The 22,741-nt window shown below is 41.8% G+C and overlaps 1 long non-coding RNA gene across 2 annotated transcripts in view; it reads left to right on the forward strand.

Annotated features, from left to right (window-relative positions):
* Positions 1–22,741, forward strand: part of LOC106030318 (uncharacterized) — a 33,378-nt gene that overhangs the window by 5,685 nt on the left and 4,952 nt on the right. For both annotated transcript variants that reach the window (XR_001203680.3, XR_010829113.1), the window contains exons 2-3: positions 2,665–2,725; positions 21,549–21,694. This is a non-coding gene — a long non-coding RNA (uncharacterized lncRNA). The remainder of the gene's footprint in view (positions 1–2,664; positions 2,726–21,548; positions 21,695–22,741) is intronic.

The following is a 22,741-nucleotide window of genomic DNA, read 5'->3' on the forward strand; positions in this document are numbered from 1 at the left end:
TTGTATATTGTTTGTATACTTTCTGTATGTTCTTCCCTTGTAACACGCGCAATTAGCTAATAGTGAGGCTCTGTAGTCTGGAATCAAGCTAGAGACACATCATTAAAATATAATCTTGTTTATTTAGAGATAATTTAAGTAATGTCCTCCTTGCACATCCACAGACATTTCTTTGCTCATAGTTCCAAGCCTCTTTCCAGACAGCCCTCTCCCGAAAACTGTTGATGCCAAGCCTACATTACTACTTGCTGCGTGTTGCATATCCCCTGGGGTTGGCACCGACTTCCAGGTCCCAGTGCCAGGTTCTCACCTAGCTCAGTCATGGGTAGGATCTAGCTGCACCCTGAATTTTGGGCAGCGGCTCTTACTGTTTCTTGGTTTTTGAAAGCCACTTAGACCAAAAAAAGGGGGACTTCTTACATGCATGCTGAAAAGATCACCGCTGTCATGCCCGTGTGCTTACATGAATGAGTTTTAGCAAGCTCTCTTCACAATGTTTTAGTTTCTTCAGTGATTTATTCGTTTATTAATGGTGTAAGTGCAATGTAACAAGAGCAAAAGGTAATGGTAAAGGTAAAAAGTGAAAGGATAGAATATAAGAGAGAAGCAAACCAATAATAGCAGTAAAAGAGCACTGTGAGTAAATAGCATTGGGGTCAGCACTGGGGCTCAGAGGAATTCAGCCTGCTGCTGAGCACCACAAGATGCAGCATGCATCTGTTTGTGTTTATCCATGTAGCTGCACCCATCTACCTCTCTGCAGACTGCGCCAGCAACAGCCTCGATAATGCGGAGTCTTTTCGACTCTGAGATTTACTTGGCTGTTGGCACAGCAGCTCAGCACTGCACGGGCAATCCAGGCAGGCTCTAATAAAACAGGAGCACATGAGTGCCGGGTAGAAAGGTAGGATAAGCTGAGCTTTTACTGGAGGTATTTGTAGGCTCTCTTCACTTAGCTGAGTGGAGGAGCCAGCTCTGATTCTGAAATAAATACTCTTTATGTTTACAATCACAATTGTTTTTTAATATCTCCCTAAATTACATTCTGTCAATTCTAATGTGCGCTGCTACCTCAGAAAACGTTGCTTGTATATAATTTTGCTGTTGATGATCAGGGCGGTGTGATGTGTTTAACAGACCTATATCTTAAACCTCTATCTCATTTGATATTACAGGAAGTCATTGTGATGATTGCTTGGTTTTGTTGGGTTGTTGTTTGTTTTTTTTTTTTCCATTCACTGTGCCAGGATTTAACATGAGACTAATAGAACCAAACTTTATTTCAAGTTCTTTTTATAAGATGCCTGATTTGAAGATATGCTGGATTTGTGATTGTTTACTTTCTAAACATTTAAATCTATATGCTAAAACTGTGTTTTTCGCTGCTTGCTGGTTGATTGTAGTTACGTGTTAAATTTGGTTACAGAGGAGAGGAGCTTGCTTCCTTGCAGAGGAAAACCAGTTTTTAAAGCTGGCTAGTTTCTTCTTGCAGTCCTTCCAAAGTTTTAATTTTTACCTTCATCAAGTCCTGTTGGACATCTTCTAGACTCCTTATATGAAACTGTGCACTTAATAGCTTCTCAGATAAAAGTAGCCAAGAAAACTTTTTTTTTTTTTTTTTTTCTTTATCAGACCAAGCTTTAAGACACGTATTTCAGTTGCAAGAGCTGGTCGTGCAGCCCATGGATTTAAGCAAAGGGTTAACTGTTTCTCTCCTTGTGTCAGTTCCTCAGTTGGTATGGATTAGCATAGCTGACTTCAGCAGAACCAGCTCTATTTTCAGCAGCTCAGAATATTGTCTCTTGGGCTGTTTTAGTATTAAACAAACTTGTTCAATTAGCAACAATTACTTTTGACAGTGAAAGGATAACAGAGGATTCTGCTCGCAGGTGTCCGTCTTTGATCTTAGCCCATTGAAGCATTTAATGGTTTTGTTTGGCTTGGTGCTGCAAGCTATCAACTAGACAAAACAATTTTTTAAAAATTAGTTCTCTAATTTCCAAAGGCCTTCGTCATTAAATGTTCATGCCAAGATCTCCGTGTGCATGACTGGGGAGGCGGCAGCAGCAAGAAGAACTGCAATGAGAAAGAGCAGAAATAAAAGGGATGAGGGGTGCACAGATGAGGCTGAAATGGATCACTTGATGACAAAGCTGAAGCATAAGCAGTCGGAGAAACAAATCAAAGGACAGTATTGCTTATTCTGTTGGATTTCCCTGTATTCATGAAGGAGGCAGGGACATATGCTTAGGATTAAAGCTAATGTGCCTTTCAGACAAAAAAATCATTCTCTGGGGCTTATGCTTTCTGTTCTCAGACCTCTTGAAGTTAACATTGAAGTCATTAGCAATTATACAGGAGAAGATTCAGCTAAATATCCCTTCAGGTCTCCCTGGCTGGACCTAATGAATCTGGATGCAGCATTTCCCCAGCTGACAGTTTGATAACACTTCGTATCTCTAGCTAGCTCAGCTCTGCTGCACAGTGTTACAGCAGAGTTCCTTCTCTTTTGTAAAGTGTTTGTGAATTTATACACGAAAAAGGGCTCAGAGTAACATCGGTACTGCAGACCAACACAGAAATACTGATGTGCTTTAGAACAAATATTACTTCATACTTGGCAGGCCTATAGATAACCAAAACTTTTTTTTTTTCCATTTTCAGGAGTGCTCCATGCCAGTTTCTGTTTGCTTACTTCACTACTGAGAGCAGTAAATCAGTGCAAGTAAGTCGTAGTGAATCATGCTTATTAGCAATTAATACGTGATAAGATTTCAAGAGTGTTAGTAAACTGAAATGACTGGCAAGGATTTATACATTTTTATAAATTACATTTAGAGTGTTATTCACAATATTCACTTCTATTGATCTCAGAATAATGTGGAAACCCTATCACAATTATTAACTATACATATTTCTCTTATTATTCTGACAGGTTTGTCAGAACAGCATATTTCAGATTTCTGTAAGCTATAACAAGATATGACAGGCAGGCTAGATAAGAAAGGGTACATATCTTCATGAGTAAAACCTGGAATAATTATATACTGTACTTGGTAAGACAGGAATCTTGTTGGAACGAAAGATGAAGAAAGAAATTATAACAATTTTAAAGCTGTAGTCAATTTTAACTGAAGATTCTACTTATTTTTCCACTTGGCAACTATTATATTAGCTATAGCGTAGGGAGATCAAATGGAAATAGAAAACAGGAGGCTTTTTCACACTGCAGGCAACTGTAATGGGTTCTACCAATTTTTATTTGTCCCTTTCATTGTGGTAATGAGACTCTCTCAGTTATAAAGGGTTTCACTTGGCTATTGAACTTTCTGCCAGTCTAGGAATTGGCTAGTGCTATATAGCTGTATTGTATGTTTTAGCACCTGTTGTTATGGTCATTACTCAGGGATAGTGACAATTGCCCTTTGGTCTTTTGTACATGCTGTTCTTTCCAGCTTCTCTATGGCTTATTGTTTCTCGTGCTCTGAACCTGTCATCTTCCCAGCCTGAATAATTTTCTCACTATAGGACAGTTAGTGTCTCATCAGTCAAATACTTCACTGTGGAAGTGATTTATTCAGGGCTGTGGGGTTTTACAAATCAAGATCACTTTCCCGAATGACACAAATGATACCATTACTAAATATAATACTGGGGGATTTATTGCACGGTCTGCTTTATTCTAAACTCCAAGTTCTGTGCATTGTATGGCATCAGGTATCAGTGCTCTCAGGTCCTGTTTATTTTGGTACCTGTGAGAATGCTGTGCTAGGTCAGGGGACAGAGGGAGCACTGAGTGGTGGGCTAACACGGAGCTGGGCTGCATCCAGAGAGTGCACCCCTCAGCAAGACCTCTGCGAGCAGAAGGCTCTTTTAGGACACCATGGGCATGCAACAGCTTCATTCCTGCTCCGTGATTTCATGCACCAAAGCAAAAGATCTGTGTAAATGCTGAATAAATGTGTGTGTTGGATCCCCAGCTGCAAGAAAATGCCAGGCGGGAGCTAACTGCATGAGTCCTGCAAGCAGTGTGAAATACTTGGCAGGTCTGAAGTCTAAATTCAGTGATGCTGCAAACCCGATTGCCACAGTCACATCCTGCACAATCACTCAGATCTCTCAGATGGAAAAGATAGAAGGCTATACCCACACTGAGCTTCCCGGAGCAACAGATAGCAAGAAAACAAGTCAGATATTTTCAAATTCTCTACTGAAGAAGGACAGAATATTGTAATAACATTAAAGCAAAAATACCGACTGTTATAACAAATGATCTAAAAACAGAAAAGAAGCCTTTATTATAAGTACGGTCACGGGTTGAACTTTATTTTGGAGTGCTTTTATAAGCTGGTCATGGCTGTCAAGTTCAAACTGTAATTAATATGTTGTGCTAAATAATGATGATGTGGATGCATTGGGGATATTCTGGTGAGTTCAGTACATGAATGTTTGGGCTGATATAGACAGTATTATTTAAGATTTTGCCAGTGGTTATATTCACAGTTTTTTATAATTTAATGCAGTTATTTATAATCTAGCACCTCTTAATCTTCCAGAAGGCAAAGTTTTCTATAATTTTGATGTACACTGATTTCATTTTTTTCAAACACATTCCACAGAAATTTTAGCACCAAGTTAGCATTCATATCCTTCCTCCTATTTCTTTTTTTGAATTTTCCACTAAAGATTTTCAAGCCCAAAATGAACTAAGATATAGGAAGTGACCAGTGCTTACTTCTTTTGAAATTAGAACCAAATCCTCATCTCAGTTCTGGTCAGTGAGTTTAATATCTGTTGACTGTGTAGCCTGGAGTCCAGCCACAGACATTTCTGATGTCCCATTACACAGACAATCCAGTACAAAGCTAATTTACTGGTTATGTAACTACTCTTTCCTTACTGTATCTTTATTTGTCAGACCACTTTGAAAAAGAGTAATTTTCTGTGTTGATATATCAGTAGGGAATTTATTTCTTCCCTTTTTGGTTTGGCATAAGATAGACCAAAACATCAGGTTTTATACAGATGATTGTTAGTCCAAAATGGACAGAGGTAGTGAAAGGATGATATCATTATTTGCAGTTTTTATTCTGAAGACATGAAAAATGCAGAGTTTTTGTCTAGTAAGTGCTTCTGCTTTCTCTAACAAAGTTGTGGACAGATAGTTGAAAACAGATACCCTGTAATTTGCAGCTTGATATCCAGCTTGAGTGATATCATGGTCTAAACATGTTCCAAAATAATGGAAAGAGCACGAGAAACAATCAAAGTGTGGGTCTTTCCAGTGAAATGCACCGCATATGTCTGACTATCACATATTTCTGGGAGCTATAACTGATTAACACATTTGGTTGTTACTTGGAAGAGCAGTAGGTGATATCTGCTCAAGGACAGAACTTGTGTTTTTGGAGAGTATCACGGGATGTTGTGCCAAAGGTGGCAGAAACTGGACTCACTAATCCTGGAAGCCCTTTCCGCTCCCATGTGCCAAGTACTGATTCACCTAATGTATGAAATTGAATTCCTGGTGACAATTTCTTTTTCATTCCTCTGGATTTCTTACAATTTTCTTTTAATCATTTCAGTGTATTTTATATATTAGTTTATTTTTTTATTGTTAATATATTAATTTAAAAGATATGTATAAGCCAGGGACTTAGTTTCCTGCACAGAAAGGTACCACATGTCTTTTCAGACATCATAGGCCTCTCCCAACACAGCCGCCTTTGGCCATGCGTGGGCCACTCCATCACAGAGGCTTGCTGAGGTCACAGTGGCCACCACTGCCCCGCCTTTGCCCCGGGCCCTATAAAAGAGGACCCCTGCACGTGGCCCACCACTTGCTCAGCTACTCGGTCCTCTGAGAGCCAGTTTGTACGGCAGGAAGAAGGCCAGAAAGAGCAAGGCGAGCGGCAGCCCTTCTCGGTGTGAGGACAGCGATGAGGTCCGAGGAAGCACCGAGAAGGATGGCAGCTAATGAGAAGAAGATGTGTCATGGGCAAAGGGACAGCGCCTGCGGCACAAAAGACACCAGTGCCCGGGGGACGTCTGGTGCCCAGCCCAGAGACACGTATCAGCGGTGTCATTGGCACCGCAGCGATGCGGGGAACAGGCCGGCCCCTCAAACATACAGCTACAGGGGGCCTGGGCCTAACCGGTGGTGCAGTGGTGGCGTGGAGCGAAGGCGGGAGCATGAGGCAGACAGCCGTGGGGAGCAGAGGCGTGCCTATAGGCCAGAACTCAGCGTGGGACCCAGCCATGGCCGTAAAATAGACGGCAGCATCAAACCCATGCATGAAAATCAAGCGGAGAGTGGCATGGGACCAAGGCATGGAACTGGACGACCCCCTGGTTCAGCACCCTGGCCTGAAAATATTCCTGATGGAAGGCATCCTGTGTGGGCAGTCCCGGGCAAGGACTGGCTTGTCCTCCTGCCTAACACCGTGGAGCCCATGGAGCTGGGTCCACAAGAAGAGGCGGAAGAGCCAATGGAAGTGGATCCACCTTGGCCACATCAGACCTGGGACTACCCCGGCATGTCTTTGCTCTGTGCCATCACAGAACACCAACAGCTTCGCAGCAGGGCCTGGAGAGCTCCCTACTCGTTGTCGCTCAGGGTCCATCCCAAGCATTAGCTTGGAGCCACCAAACACCACGGACACACTGCAGGCTCACCTGCAGGATGTCCCAGCAATAAAGAACTCTTGCTGATTCTCAGGGGTTGCGAGAGTGCTTCTTTCCCATCCGCCAGCCCTTGTGTGGGAGGTGGCATCCCTTCTGCACAGAGCCTCGAGGATGAGCACAAGAGAGGACCCAGCTCCCTTCGGGCTGCTGCATTGGGGTGACAGGAGGAGTCCCCGAGGGCCACCATGCGCCTTTAACATTTGTTAAAATAGACTGAGGGGTGAAAATACTAACGTGTGAGTGATTATAGGTGGCTGATTTCTTAGAGTAAGTTTCTATAGCTGAGTAATTGTTAACGACAGACGTGGAGAAGGCTGAGGTACTCAGCAACTTCTTTGCCTCCATCTGCACTGGTAGACAGGCTTCTCAAGTCTTTCATTTCCCTGAACCCATAGATGGAGGCTGGGGGAGCAAAGTCCTACTCACTGTAAGTGAAGAGCAGGTTTGAGACCACATGGTGAATGTAAACAGATACAGGTCTATGGGACCTGATGACATGAATCCCAGGGTCCTGAGGGAACTGGCTGATGGAGTTGCCAAGCCTCTCTCCATCATAGCTGAAAAGTCCTGGCAGTCAGGTGATGTCCCTGGTGAGTGGAAAAATTGAAACGTCATGCCCCTACTCTTCAACAATTAAAACAATTAGGAGACATTTCTTCTCAGAAAGAGCTGTCAGGCATTGGGACAGGTTGCCCAGGGAGGTGGTGGAGTCACCGTCCCTGGGGGTGTTCAAGGAAAGGTTGGACGTGGTGCTTAGGGACATGATTTAGTGGGTGACTGGTGGTAGGGGGATGGTTGGACCAGATGATCATGAAGGTCTTTTCCAACCTTAATGTTTCTATGATTCTATGATTGAGAACCTGAGACACCTTCAGGTAGCTGCCAAATGTGTCTTAAGACCAGTTCTCTTTTTGTAGTGACCTGCTGGAGACCATGGGAGGTACACAGGACGCTAGGGCATCTCAGATGCAACCACAGGTACCTGTGTATGCGAATCAGACCTTTGGGAATGACCTGTGTTAGCAGATTTATGTGTCTACACAGAGCAATCTGCACGTGTTACTGTACTCAGCGGAGTTATACTCGGTGGCAATCTAGCCTGTACACCGAGTGGAAGCTAGAACAAAACTGAGCTCATGCCAGCACAAACACCTAGAGCCAATTCACGTCCCCTGATAGAGGTATCTAGCATCATCTGAGACGCCCTGCAGTATTCACCTACGGCCGGCAGATCTGAAGCCAGATTTGTGGGAGACCAGTGTTTTTCTGGAACGGCAGCAGGAGGCCAGAACAACACCCTGTGTCATCCGTCATGCTGCCAGGTGAATCCGTCCAGCAGCACGATGAAGGTATAAACAATCGTACATGCCTGTTTACTCAGTTGGCACAGTTTTACAGACTCCATGGCTGGAGTGACTGTAATACCATGACAAAATGGGAGCTTAGGCACCTGAATAACATGTGGATATTTACATGCATATACTCAAATTTATGTGTATTGATATGCAGGCTGAGTTTCACCCTTGTGTTCATGGTCTATTTCTAGTCCTTTCAGTACTTATAGGGGAGCTTATAAAAAAGATGGAAAGAGACTTTACGAGGACCTGTAGTGACAGGACAAGGAGAAACAGTTTTAAACTAGGAGAGGGTATATTTAGGTTGAATATAAGGAATAAATTCTTCAGTTAGAGCCTGATGAGGCACCGGCACAGGCTACCCAGAGAAGCTGTGGATGCCCCATCCCTGGAGGTGTTCAAGGCCAGGCTGGATGGGGCTTTGGGCAACCTGCCATGGCAGGGGGGTTGGAACTGGATGGTCTTTGGTGTCCCTGCCCGTGGCAGGGGGGTTGGAACTGGGTGATCTTGAAGGTCCCTTCCAACCCAAACCATTCTGTGATTCTGTGACATCAGGGGACACTACAAAGATCTACAGTTTGGCTCCTGCTCTGAAATGCCCAGTGGAGGAACCTGTCTCTGTCACTGTCCCTAGCTGGGGCTTGGGAAGCTGTGTGATACAAATTATTTTTTAAGTCTGTCCCTGAAATGCAGCTTCTTACAGTGATAAGGGATTCCCGTACTCACTAAACCTTAGGGGGCCTAATGGATTTAACCTCCATCCCACTCGAGACAAGACAGCTACTCAACGGCTCCATTTCTAATATCAAAGCCATGGCAGAGCAGTCTGGTGAAAATAAGCATACAGTCCTGTGATGATTACACCTGCTTGGCTATGTTTGTATATGTTGTATACATGCAATTTACTTGTATTTTCAAGGTGTAGTTTGTTGTTTGTTTCAAGGCTTGTTTTGTTAGGAATTAATTCACCCCCACTACTCACAACTGCTCCTGGTTACTTCCCAGTTTACTGCTGCCCTTCTGCAGTGTGTTCTCTTCCACTTCAACTACAGATTTCCACTGCAGTTGAACATACATCAAAGAAACAGTCAGGAGCATAAAAACAGCCTGTATAAATTTCAGAAGTTTCTTTTCTGTTTTCACTTTAATTTTCATATTCAGAGGAAACCCTAAGGAATACTGGACTGTAAAACAGCTTGGAGATCAATCACGATCCTTTGCAGTATTTTTATTGTTGCTATTGTTCTTGTGTCATGTTGTGAACCAAATTTTCAAGACTTGCATAGCTAAATCTGCAGCCTTCTGCCTGGTGGGACTTTGAAAAATACCTAGGCAGGATAAATATGCTGAAAAAGGGCACACCTGCCTCTCTCTGGTATTTCTGGAAATGAGGCATTTACCCTGATTAGGCATTTATTAAAAAAACATGTCCCTTAGAGTCTTTGGGAATCTATGTACTCTGGAAAACTGCTCTAATTATTTAACAGAAGGTGAATAATTTCTGAGGTTTGCTAAGAAATTGAAGACATACCACACTGAAAGTATTGAGGAACGCGTAGAATATGCAATCATTTTAAAGAAAGAGATTGACAGACACCGTGACCCTTCTCGGTAGACATCATCTGACAGCTTCTTGGGAAAAAATCGCAGTAAATGAACTCTGTGTGGGAGAAGGGGAAGGCTGGAAGGTGTTTATGCACCAGCTCAGAAGCAGTAGTCACGGTGTGTGATTTGCCGTGCGGATCTGCCAACACAGGCAGATCCCGGTGGCAGAATCTGACAAATTGGCAAACAAATCCACCGCGCTGTGGGGGGAGATAAGCGGTGGTGTGATGAGACACAAAAAGGCAGTAACATCAAAATTGTGGTCAGGGAATATCATAGCCACTGTATTTTGTATATACTTGGTTGAGGGGGGGATATGCATAACAGATGGCCTGAAAACAGCAGTTTTGAATTAATCAGGATGCAAGATTATGAGGATACAGATGACAGATTTAGTGTATTGATGGTGAGAAACTAGATAGGAGAAGTATTACAGTGGAAGGAGTAGCAACCCATGCACATAGGCTTGGAATTTACTTGGAAGGGACTTCTGGAGGTTATCAAATCCATCCCCTTGCTCAAGGCAGGGCAGAGCTTTTAAGTTGCGGTGGGCCTTGTCGACATGAATTCTGAGTGTCTTCAAGGATGGATCCCTATGCCCTTGGGGCAACCTGTTTCTGTGCTTAAACACCTTCAGAGAGGACTTTTTTTTTCTTTCTTTCTGCGTTCACTCAGAAAGTCCTTTGTTGCAGCCTGACTCTTGCCAGTTTACCCTGTGCAGCTCTGAGGTAAGTCTGGCTGCAGCCTGTCCATAAGCCCTGACTAGGCAGTTCAAAGCAGCAGCTGGCTTCCAACTTAGCCGCCTCTTCTCCAGGCCGACCAGCCCCAGGTACCTCACCTTCTCCGTGTGTGTTAGGTGCTCTGGTCCCTTAGACACCCTGACAGCTGTCTGCCAGACTCGCTCCGGTACGTCCATGTCTTCCTTGTGCTGGGGCTGCCAAAACTGGCCGTGAGCGCCGAAGTGAGGGGAGTAGTCGCTTCTGTCAGCCAGCTGGCTACGCTGCGGCTAGTGCAGCCCAGCGTGCAGCTAATGCTGCTGCTGCTGCGATTTCCAGAGCCAGGGAGTCTGCGGGGAAGTGGTCTTTTAACTCCAAATTCTAGGAATCGTTAAAAAATCCCAAATCCCTCTAGGGCCCTTCTGGGTCTATCATGAAGTCGGATAACTCATTTAAACCGACAACTGTGAGTTCTCCTAGCATGGGTGAGTGGCTGAAATTGTTTGGAGGAACACACAACTGCAGTGCTCAAGGATAGCATGTGGTTATTCATCAAGATTTTATTTGCTAACAAAAATAATGAATTCACTGAGGACGTTGTGAAATCAGAATGGTGAGAGGAAAGTTATACAACACCAACAAAAACATTGTGCATGAATTTCATATGCAGCGCATAAATAACAAGCTGTATGCATTTTAAATCCAGTTTATCTGAAGTCTAGTATAGGAAAATTAAGTAGATCCATGCACGGCTAGAAGGAAGCAAATGCATTCTTTTCATAAAATTCTCCATAAATATAGTTGTGTAACAGAAATTTGTCAGTGAGTATCATGATTGAAGTTTATTCTGTGTAACTTACAGAATATGTGTGTAAAATATGAGTAGCGCAATATGAGTAATGGTGATGATTTTTACAGGATGCAGGCAAGAATCATGTACATTAGGGATGTTTTTTATTTACAGTGTTATCATAGAATCATTGACGGTCTCTTGAAAGATGCTGAGGACCTTCAGTTTCCCATGTAGGACTTTGTCTTTAATTTCAGTATATATTTTAAAGGAGTATGAGAGCTCTTAAGATTCTTACTGTAATAAATGTGCCTTAAGTATTATTCTTTTTCGATACAAAACAGATGGTACAGAACCATGATATATACAGAGAACTTAATCTAAAACAGCCTTGATCTGTATCTGTAGTCCTGCCACAATTTATTTTCTTTTGTAGGTTAATTCTATTGCAGGCTGAAATCGCAAGGCAGAAGTTAGAGATACGTGGAAACCTTCATTTCCACTTTTTAAATTCTGATCAATAACACTTGGTCAAATCTTTCATGTTCCCTTTTCACAAGGACCATGGAGGATATATCTTGGGCTTTGCATTAGATTAATTTTAGGCTCTATCACGATATACTCTTTCGTGTAGTATTTACAATCTGCAACAGCAGAAGTTGCTGTGCAGTTGGCTGCCTACCTTCTGATACCATCTATCAAGTGCACTAACACAAACTCTGCAACTAAATGGCTCTGATATTTTTGGTGATTTTAGTTCTGATTAATGCTAGCATGAAATCAGAATCAGACCCAGCAGAATTATGGTGGATTTGAGTTCACTTATGTATTTATTTATATTTCAGTGAGCCTACTTCTAATGCTAGGTGATATGCAGAGATAAAAAAATATATATATACAAAATTTAATCGGATGTAGAGTACATTAATAGAATAAAACTGCATTTGCAGGATTTAAATAAACCATCAGTAAGAGCTGTATGATGGAATTTAAATCTTCACTGAGCAGAACAATGAAAGCCAGCAGCTCTTCTCAGCCCATTGCAGGATCTTCGTGGTGGCACGTACCTAACCTCTCCCTGCTTGCAGCCTCAGTAACGCCACAGAGTAAAAGCATCCGAGAGATGAGCATAAATGTTCAGGTGTCAAAATGTGGTAAAACTATATTTTTTTAAAGGGGCTAGAATATCCGTTTTCTGCTCGGCATGCCTCAGCATCAGAGGTCACTGTCTGAAGGCAAAGAGCAGTAGGCTGTACCCACACTGGCAAGCGATTTGGTGCAACAAAATCACCAGTCAGTGCAGTAATCAGTACTGAGGCCTGCACGTCTACATTCTGTGCAGGGGCTTTATTTTGGACTGGGTTTAATTTGGTCCCCTGAACCACCACCATCACCGCTGCACATGTGGTTTGAAGCTATCTGAGGCTGTGTTTAGGTTAGCAAGTGGTGGGCTGGGAGGAAAACAGATCTGCAGAGCGAAACAGCTGGTGCTGAGAACCTAACGTCCACAATGTGTGCTTCAGAAGGTTTACTGCAAATTAGAGCTTGGCCTACGTGCTCAGTGTCCATTACTAACTGCGGCACATTCGGAGGAACTCTTGGAAAGCATTTTCCAGTTTAGTTTCACCTGCTCCAGTTCAGGCTCCCTGAGACTTCTCTGCAGTGTGAACCGAGGAGCAGGTCAGGCAGCCAGGAGATAGGCTTCAAATGCCCGTTTGTGATCTGAGCTGACGAGCAGTAATGTAGACATACCCTGAAGCAGCAAGCGCTGTCACAGGCCCACGTGTCCCCATACGGGACTGAAATGCAATTGGTGGCCATATGGAGCACAGACATCAGGTTAGGTTCCTCGGAAAGGAAACCTAGTTAGTGCCTGCGAGCACTGCTCCGCAGACTGCACCGATCTGCAGTAAATGAGGACTGCTGGGATTTGCATTGCCTCAAAACAAAACGCTAATATAGACGTAGCTGTAGTCTGGATTTTGTGGCAGAACATTCGGTTCTGCTTGGCATCCAAAATGGGGCTGAAGCAGACCGAGCCTCCGCACTGCGTCTCGGGAGGCAACAATGAATATTAGATAGGATGGTTTGAAAATTAATCTGTGCGCAGACATGGCAATCCAAGTGTCACTGACAATCCCATTCCCTTACACAGCCCAAGGCATTTAAAAACATCATAACCCAAGCACATTTGTCCTCTGTAGAACACCTCTGGCAGAAGAACTTCCCTGGGCTCCTGAGCCAGCGTTACCCTTGCCAGCCTGGAAGAAGAGGTCAAAAAGGGGGGCAGTGCTTCATTACAGAGTCTTAGGGCTGTTTCTTTCTTTCTTTTTTCTTTTCTTTTTTTTTTTTTTCTTTTTTGACTGCACAGTTGCCATTAGGTAGTGTCCTTTCCAAGGATGTTCGGCAGCTCATGGGAGAAGGTCACAGGTGTTTAATGGCCTACAGCTGTAGTTTTAAACACGTGGTTTGGGGTTTAAGAAAGGCTGTTACAGATGTTATTGACAAGACAGGAGACTTATAAAATCTGTTTCTTAGAAATTCTAAAAAAGTCATAAATTAAACTTTTGTTGTAATGTGGCAGGGAAATTGGGAAGGATCTCTGACTGTTTTTCAAATATTCATCTATCATTCTTTACACGATAAGTTTGTTTCACCAAAATATAAATGGCCCCAAGAACAAGTCTAACTAAATAAGAGGAGTATTGCTCTCACAAGCACAATAAATACTTTGCCTGGAACTAGAATAAATATTAATGTTTAACTCATTATGACATTTAGCTCAGGAAAGTCACAGGTACATGAGAATGCGTTCATATTCTAGGCCTTATTCTAGGTAAGAGTGATTGGGACTATCACATAGAAAACCATGTGTAAATATAGACAGCAATGGGCAGAGACAACAGCAATAGTGTCAGTAATGATTAGTAAGTCTTTTTGATTTTATTTAATTACATTTTTTTGAATTCCAGGTTGTTTGCTGAAGCTCTACGCTTTGAATACCTCTAATAAAATCCTACAGATCATATTCCCAGTGATTCCACTGAAACCAAGCTAGAAAAACATAGTTTATTTAACTTTTTTAAAATCTAAAATTCTATACTGTATTAGCAGTCTGTAATACCCATTTTTAAAATATATTGATTTTGGTCCATGCTGCTTTTGATCCAAAGAGTTTAGATACACTTTATTTTACAAATTTGCTCAAGAGAACTTTTTACTTTTTAACTTTTAACAGTTTTAACTGTGAAAATGTCACTCAAACAAGATTTTGCAATAGCTAATGCCACCTTTTGAAGCATTTTGCTTTGTTTTGTACTAATCTGCATTTCTGCCCCAATATTTGCTCTGTAATAATTCCATTTTCTTCCATAGTAGTATATATCCGTCCCATCAAACAGTCATGAGACTTCATTCACTGTTAGAAATGGAGCAAATGATTGTGCACAGCTACTCAGTGGAGAAAGAACAGATAGAAATGCTGAAGTCAGAAACTAAAGCTTCTTCAGAACTGGACTCATACAGAGCCCTGATTTGTTCGCGTAGAGTGTTATGTAAAATGTTTTTCATAGAGATCCTGATATTTCTTCTGTGGAAATTAATGGCAGAACATCTGTTGATTTAAAGAAATCCATGATTAGATCTAGGTGCTGAGATAATTATAACAAACATATCGATTTAAAGCAAAACAAAGAAAATTCTAGTCTGTTTATTGATACTCTGTGGCAAGTGTTTAACCAGCTCACTTACTAATGGCTGTCAGCTAATAAACACCACTCTAAGTGGCTTAATCAAACACATTATTCAGAGTGGTGATAGCTGAACCTGTAAGTGTGCTGTACAAGGTGAGTGTGCTAGAGCCTTCCTAAACACCCTGAGCGTGAGCATGGTCAAGCCAAACAGACCTTAAAAGTATGAAGTATTTGCTCTATTGTTACTTCCCCCGTGCTCTCAGAGAGTTGAACCTTGCACGGTGTGTTTGTGAACTTGTCCAATAACTTCTTAAAAGAAAAAATGTGCTATGTCTGTGTAATGTAGAGACTGGTCTCTTTAGAGAGCTATATACTTCGCATACCGTGAATGCCAAGGAATGGTCAGGATTTGTATATATTACAATGGAAATCATGATGGCATGCATACAAAACAGCGTACAGCGTGCTGTTAGGGCAGATATTTTCAGGAGGGCTGCATGACTGTGCCAAGCGATGTGAGAGCATGTGCTGCACATGCTGCTCTGATGGTGTAGGAAGGAAGGAAGCAGGAGTAATCTGCACTTAAAACAATGTGACAGAGACAAAAGAAAACAATGTTTGGGATCGCCAGCATAGGATGAATTTCAGAAGCTTTTATCTTTAATGAAATGTTGCTTTAATTGCTTGTGTTTGGAATGTGTCTCATTTCTGGTGGCTGTTTGTGTGGAGAAGGAACAGTGTTCAACACTTAATGCATTGGATTGAGAGATCTGGGATTTATCTGTCTCTGATTCCCTGTGTGACCTCCAGCTAATTGTTTCCACTCCCTGTCTTGGTTTCCTTATCTGTAAAGTGGAGTTAATAATCCTTTCTATCTCACAGAGCGTAGTGAAGTTGGACAATTCAATTAATAGTTATAAAACTCATTTAGCTTCTGGAGTAGAAAGTGATAAAAAACTGTAAGGAATTATTCATAAATGTGGTAAGCCATCACTGTCCAAATCTGAACAAACTGAGTCTAAGTCTGAAGTTGAGACCCACCGAGCTATTGGGTGAATTTGGCTTAGTCTTTGGAGGTGGTTTATTTATTTTTTAAAACCAAATAAAATATTATCAGACCATGGACTACAAGGCTTCATATTGTTAGCAATTTACTTTGATTTTGCGTTATGATAAACATACGTCCTAAGGACTACCAGAGTGATGCTTTTAAACAAACCATGCATGAATTAAAGCTTTCCATTTACGAGCTAGTTGTGCGGCCTTCTGTAGAAGTAGACAGAAGTCCATTGTGTCTTTAGATGACTGCTTCTCCACATGCAGTCATGTCTACGGGAGGAGGGCTAAAAGCGAGTACAGTGTTCTGTTAGCTCTGTGGTTCTGATATGCAGGTTGCAATAAACACTAGCACATGGCAAACTGGTGGAAACAGAGTTTTCTTGAAAATAGAGGCTTTACAAAAAGACTACGTGAGCTAATGCAGGGATGTGAAGGACAAGAACAAGTTAGAAAAAATCTCTTCAGAAAACTAGGAGAATAAAGTTGGGAATTTTTGATGAAAGGCATTATTGAAAGGTTAATTTGTTTGTTTTTCCCCAGAAGACATTATCAACTATTAGTTGTAATTTTTTTCCTCAAGATGAACGCATTATGCTGCTTCAATATATCAGCAGAAACACCAGCACAGCCTATTTGTGTCTACATTTCTCATTAGTGCTCTAGGAGGCCCAAGTGACCTAGGTTGTGGGTTGCTGTATTTGGTGAAGCTCCTTGGTTTCGAGGCTGATGCCGTTTCAGCCCCAGCCTCAGCAGATGGTGCTTCGCAGGAGCACAGAGCTAGGTGTCACATCCCAGCAGCCAGACAGGCCGGGATGCAAAACCACTTTGACCAGATCTTGTGCCTTGTATGTCACAAACTCAAGGATGGGGCTTGGTGCCTTAAGTCCCCGATAAAATGAATTTGTGTCGTTCCTGAGCTTTGAGTGACCGGAGTGGTTTGAAGGGAGATCCCAGGGGGTGGCAGGTGGAAATCAAGCTCATTTTGTGCTCATACAGCATGCATAGTGTCAAGAGAAGGAAGTCGAGTCATCCGTGTTCCTAGTGTAGCGGTAGACTGTTGGTTTTGTCTATAGCAAACGTACAATATTTTAAATACCTGTGGGAACACACGGGTATCTAATTCATTGTGCTACAGGTACTGTGCCTGTAAGTCGGTAGGTGACTGTGAGTTAGGGTAGAGAACAGTACTGTTATTAGGTTCAGCTGATAATTTCCATTAAAGATTTTTTTTTCCAGTTATTTTAGCTATGCATATCTTTGGCAATCAAGGCTGAAACTGTCCGTCTTGCACAGATGAAAAGATTCAGCTAGTCATTTTTTCCCTCTTATAAGACTGAGCAATCTGCGATTGCTCATGCTCAGCAGGGAAATTTGCATTTTAAAACTAAAAATGTGAAGATTCTACTTTCCCTTGCGTGCTTGAGTCTCTGACAGTTCCTAGGATTGCCAAGACTTCACAAGAGCTATCTCCACAAAATAAGTGAGCAACTTCTTTCCAACCTGAGGATGCAGGGATAAAGCTGAACTTTCCTTGTCACGGCTGATGCGCACTTTGGATGGAGGTGAGGCTGACCCTGAAGCTGATCCTGTCCTATGTGAAACCCACTGACACCTAATAAATAAGAAGACAGCTGGATTTCTAGGCTGCAAAGCACAGAGTGCTAGGAGTATTTTATTGGGAAGCAAACCCACAAGTTTGCCTCGTGCATACCAGGCACTTGTCCCGCAGATAATGAAAGGCACAGTGTCACAAAAATTTAATGGAGAAAGACCTTCTGAAGCCTGCAGAGCAGTGACTTGTAGAGGTGTATGAGATGGTGATGGGCCAGAAGTGGAGAGGAGGGCTGGGGTAAGAACAGGCAGAAGGGACTGTAGGAAAGGGTTCAGGCCTGAGAGCAATAGGGAGAAGAATCTGTTTCAGTTAAGTGACACTTCCTTTTCAGAGACCAGAAACGAATAAAAGATTTTCAATCTCAAGGACTTATTTCTGTCTGGGTATTTCTGGTAGGATAAGGCAGTTTCTTTGGGACAAACTAAGGTACAAGAAGAACAAAGGTGGCTACATAAAAGCATCTTTATTCCAGTATAGCCATCCAAATTGGGCTGGGGGTGCTCCCCTGAATTCTGTGCCAATAAAGACTATTCTATAGAATGACAGTATGGACCAAAATACCAATTAAGCTTTCAGTTTACCAAAATGCCTTGGGGTTTCTTTCCTCCTGAGCAAACACTCTAGATAGCACTTTAGTTACCAGTCTAGAGAGGTGCACGATCATCCACTGAAGTATAAAAATGAAGTGTGTATTTTCAAAGTCATAAAATGAAAGCATTTGAAACAGAAGCAATTAAGAAGACAGCCAGTACAGTTCCTGTAAGGAAATTAATTTCTCTTGGTTGTAGTGTTGACCTGTCCTTACCGTTCCCTGGAATAGGAACCAAATGCCAGATGCCTGATAGCATTGCTGTTTCTGGGCCACCTCATCAGAACCAAATACTTCCCCGTGTATTTTTTAAGCAGGCCGATCTTTCCTCATATCACCAGCTGACAGTTTTCAGTGGCTTTATCACAACTCATATACAGGTAGGGACTTCGTGTGGGGTTCATCTCCCCCAGCCTTGAATGGCCACAGCAGGAGCTGTCTGGCAGACCGACTCATCCCAGGCTCCTTTTATCTTCAGCTGAGAGGAAGCGGACACCTTCAGGTCATGGTTCGCCCGTCCTGATCCAGGATGTGGCGACTGGCTGTTCGATGCTTAGAAGGGAGTCCAGATGACTAGTTCAGGTGAAAAAGACAACCCTTATGAGTTGAAAAGAACTTTTCTGAGATGAAGATCTCCCCGTTCCTTGCAATTCTACAGATTTTAGAAACTATTTGCTTCTAAGCACAAAAGTTTTTAGGGAACTAAAATCTTCCAAATTTAAAAAAAAAAAAAAAAAAAAAAAAAGAGAAACCAAAAGGAAACCTCGAGGCAAGTACTGAAGAGATATCCAGTTTCTTTGAACTGTCAAAAGTGATTGCATTTCTTTAAAGATCGTAACAGTAAGTGATACGTTTAGCTTTCAACACTTCCAAAGGGGTATGTGTGGGGATATCTCTGAATAAACATTCTTAAGAGTACAGATGTACAGATGTAACAAGCTGTAGTGCTGATGTTAGCCATGTTATAACAAGAGAAAGAATGAGTGACAGCAACTCATTAAAGTGATGTGTTTTAATTTTCCATGTCAGGACATGCTTAAAATGATACTAGCAGAGTAAGTTCTATTTGAAATTGTAACGCTAATAGGAAATATCAATGAAATTATGTATTTCAAGATATGAAATATGAAGATATAACTCACAGAGCATTTACTTTCCACATTCAACAAAACGTAATAATGCGGAATAATTGGCATCAATTTCTGAATATCTTGGGAAACTGAAATTGCATTAAAAAATCCTGAAATGAGAGCTTAGATAATTGGTTTGAGAATTCAAAAAAAAAAAAAAGTTAAACTTTGTGTTTTTTTTTTTGATACTATTTCATAATAGTTATCTGTCAAAATCTTTTCCATTTCAACCAATCTCTCGAAAATGGCAATTCACTGAATTCATCCAATCTGAAGAAAGGACGATTTAGTGTGGAAGCAGAGAAACCAGAGAACTTTACTGTAAGCTATTCAGAAATGCTAGTGGGGTGAAGAACAAGATACCCCCATTCTGTAAGAAGTGAATGGTGAGCCCAGGTGCACCAATTCTGCAGTGCTTTTATATGAGTTTTCCTTGCTCATTTTTGCTTTTGTAATATCCATTTTTCAGTCAAGATCTAAACAGACCACAAAACTACTTAGAATCAAACTTTCGTAGCAATTCCTAACATAAGTGTAAATTGAAGATGTGCTTCAGGTGTTTGGGTTCGATCTCAGCTATCATCAGCTGATTATTCAGGTTCATTAGTGAGTCAAATTGCAGAAATGTCACTGAAGGCACCTTATAAATGCCTCTGTTCAGTCAAGCTGAATCTGAAATGGTGACATTCCTGAAATGCTCTGTATGAGGGTGCTTTTGGTCATAATAAAAATTGTTTCCATTCATTGAGACAGCCGCAACTCAATGGTGCATAATTTTACATATGCAGAGGAATAGGAAGGATGCCTTCTGCGTTAAAGGTTGCAGAAGAAACAGCTCTATGAATCTCAGTATGAAGATTTTATGTAGAACCTCTTCAGCCTTTCAAGTTGCACACTTAAAAATAATTATTTTATATGTACCTTAATATTATGGTTGTGACTTTTGATGAAATGAGATCAATATGTTTATATTCTAAACTCAGCATTTCTTTTTATAGTTCAGTGCAACCCCTAATTTGGGGATGAGGGGGTTAATTCTACCCTAATTACCTAATTGTCTACCCATGCTGAAACGAGCAAAGCAGCAGCACTGCACTTGACTGTAAAGTGGTGGAGATTTTGACTCTGCTGGCACATTGGAAGGCTTTTGGACCATTGTGCAAATTATAGTATAATGCAATACTCTAGCAGAAGTAATTATATCCAGCCTCTATAAGCCCGGAATTGCACAGAATAAAGTTGGGCTTTTTAATTTGGTCACATATAATGTACGAAACGCAGTTCTTCTGAAGCTAATGGAACCAGAGGGAGCATTATGATTATGACTCTCTTAATATATTTTTCCATTTAAAAACTGGGGTCAGACTTGAATAGAGCAAAAGGATGAAGTATGATTTAAGTGCTGGAGACTGGCGTAGAGGATAATACGAAGGCAAAAACACAGTTAGTGTGTGAGTAACTCCCCAGTGCCGTTGCTTGTCTGAATATCTGCTCTGCAAACTGCCATTTCAATAGCAATACGCATTGCTGGCAGGGCAGTTAGTTCTGGATTGTTCACTGTTGGCTTTTTTTGTTTGTTTCTTTGTTTTTGCAAAATGTTCAGAAAGGGTAAAGCATTTAATGGTAACACTATTAATATTACTGTGTGTGTGGTGGGGAAGGGGGTATTTGTGGTTCTCTATTCCATTTAAAACAAGACATAAAAAGCTACTTTGTGCTGTTGTGGGTAAGGGCAATTCTGATTAGCTATGTACCAGCACAATTCTTGGTTTTCTGGGTATCTTTTATTTTGACATCTTTGTAGCCAACACTGCAGCAGGCTCCTCTGTTCAAAGAACTGGGGGCTATCTTCTCTTTCATTTACCAATAACCAGTAGTGTCTTATCTAGGCATTTTGATTTTAATAGCAATAAATTACTCCTCTTTTGGAGAGGGAGGAGTCAAAGTTTGGCTCTTTGCAGGGGAGGGATGCATTCAAGCCTCCCTCTGAAAGTGAAAAAGAAAAAAAAAAAAGCAGCACTGTTTCAAATATGTGTGAGACAGGCAGAGCAGCTCAGTGGCCACTGAAACTAAAAATAGGGGGGTATTTTCATGGTGTACATGGCATCTATAAGATACCAGTGATCCCAAAATGTGGCTGAAATTTCCACGAGGTAAGAACACTTTAGTGATGTGTAATTTTCAGTTAGTGAAACTAGAATAAAATAAGCACAAATTTCAATTACTAAGACAAAATAAGGGAAGAACCAGAACTCTGCACTTCACAGGAGGGGCAGTCTCAAGCAGAACTGAGGTTATTCCATTTCATTCTTACAGATGCTGAGCAAGAGATCCATGTCTTTATCACAGCACAATGATAAATACCAGGAGGCAGAGAAATATAGCATTCCTAGAGAAAAAGAAGGTTCTTTGAAGCTCTCCATATGTCCAGGGCAACCAGAAAACCTCCAAGTGGAATACAGGTATCCTGCAAGGGCACCCACACATAAGGACAGCGTTTCAGAGGCATGTGCTGATGAGTTGGCTCCTGGTTACTGTGGCCAAAAGATACTTCAAAGCATGCCTAAGGCTGTGATTCCCAGATAGATTAAACCTAATTTGGCTCTGCGTCAGGCTTGCCTTCTCTCCCCTATCTTATGCTGGCATTTGTGCTCATCTGATCCACAGCATATCAGTTTGTGGGCTTAAACAAGCAAAAAAAATATTATTTTCTTGAACTGGATCACCCTGGGTTGAGACATGCACCAGTGGCAGCACAAGGGAGGGAAAGAGGAACAGGCAGGGAGGGCTGAAAGGTGAAGAGCAAGTGAAGTGTGATGAAACCACAGCATAAGCAAAAGCTGAGACAAAGGATTGGTAGTGGTATATTTTATACTTGCAAATGGCTTTTCTTTTGTAACTATATCAAGAATAAAATTGTTATTTTCATTTTAAGCTTTCTAGTGGTAAACCAAACTCATGTGAAGCAACATACGTATGGTAAGTTGCTTCCCAGAAAAGGATGAGTATGGCCAACTGGTCTTAAGAGAAATGCTTCCCAGTACTCCAGTTTCAGTTCAGTAAATGTTTCTGAGGATCTAGATTATAACCCAGACATAGATGCTCAGGCACCCTAAATCAAGTCCTTCTCTACCACCAGCATCTGTCCCTGTAGGTGCAATTAAGCCCTGCTGTTGGCTGGGCAGAAATGAAGCCCAAGGGGCCGACCTGGCAGAACAGCAGCCCTCCTAGGAGGTGGGATAAGTCGCAGAGTTGTCACCCACAGACATCGATGAAGCGAGCCTCTCTACAGAGTAGGGGAGTGCCCCAGAGAGGGTTTCTTAAACTCTTCTTAAAGGCTGTGCATCATTCACAGAGATGTGCAAAATTAATTCTCTGATTCCTGACTGAAAGTGGAAGAGTTGACAGTTTTTAACAAAAGTACGGCAGACCAGGTCATAGATTCTAAACTACTGCAGAAGTTTGTATTGAACTTCTGTTCTCCATCATACCTGGAATGCCTGACTGAA

Source organism: Anser cygnoides, chromosome 2, assembly GCF_040182565.1.
Source record: "Anser cygnoides isolate HZ-2024a breed goose chromosome 2, Taihu_goose_T2T_genome, whole genome shotgun sequence".
Lineage (NCBI taxonomy): Eukaryota > Metazoa > Chordata > Aves > Anseriformes > Anatidae > Anser > Anser cygnoides.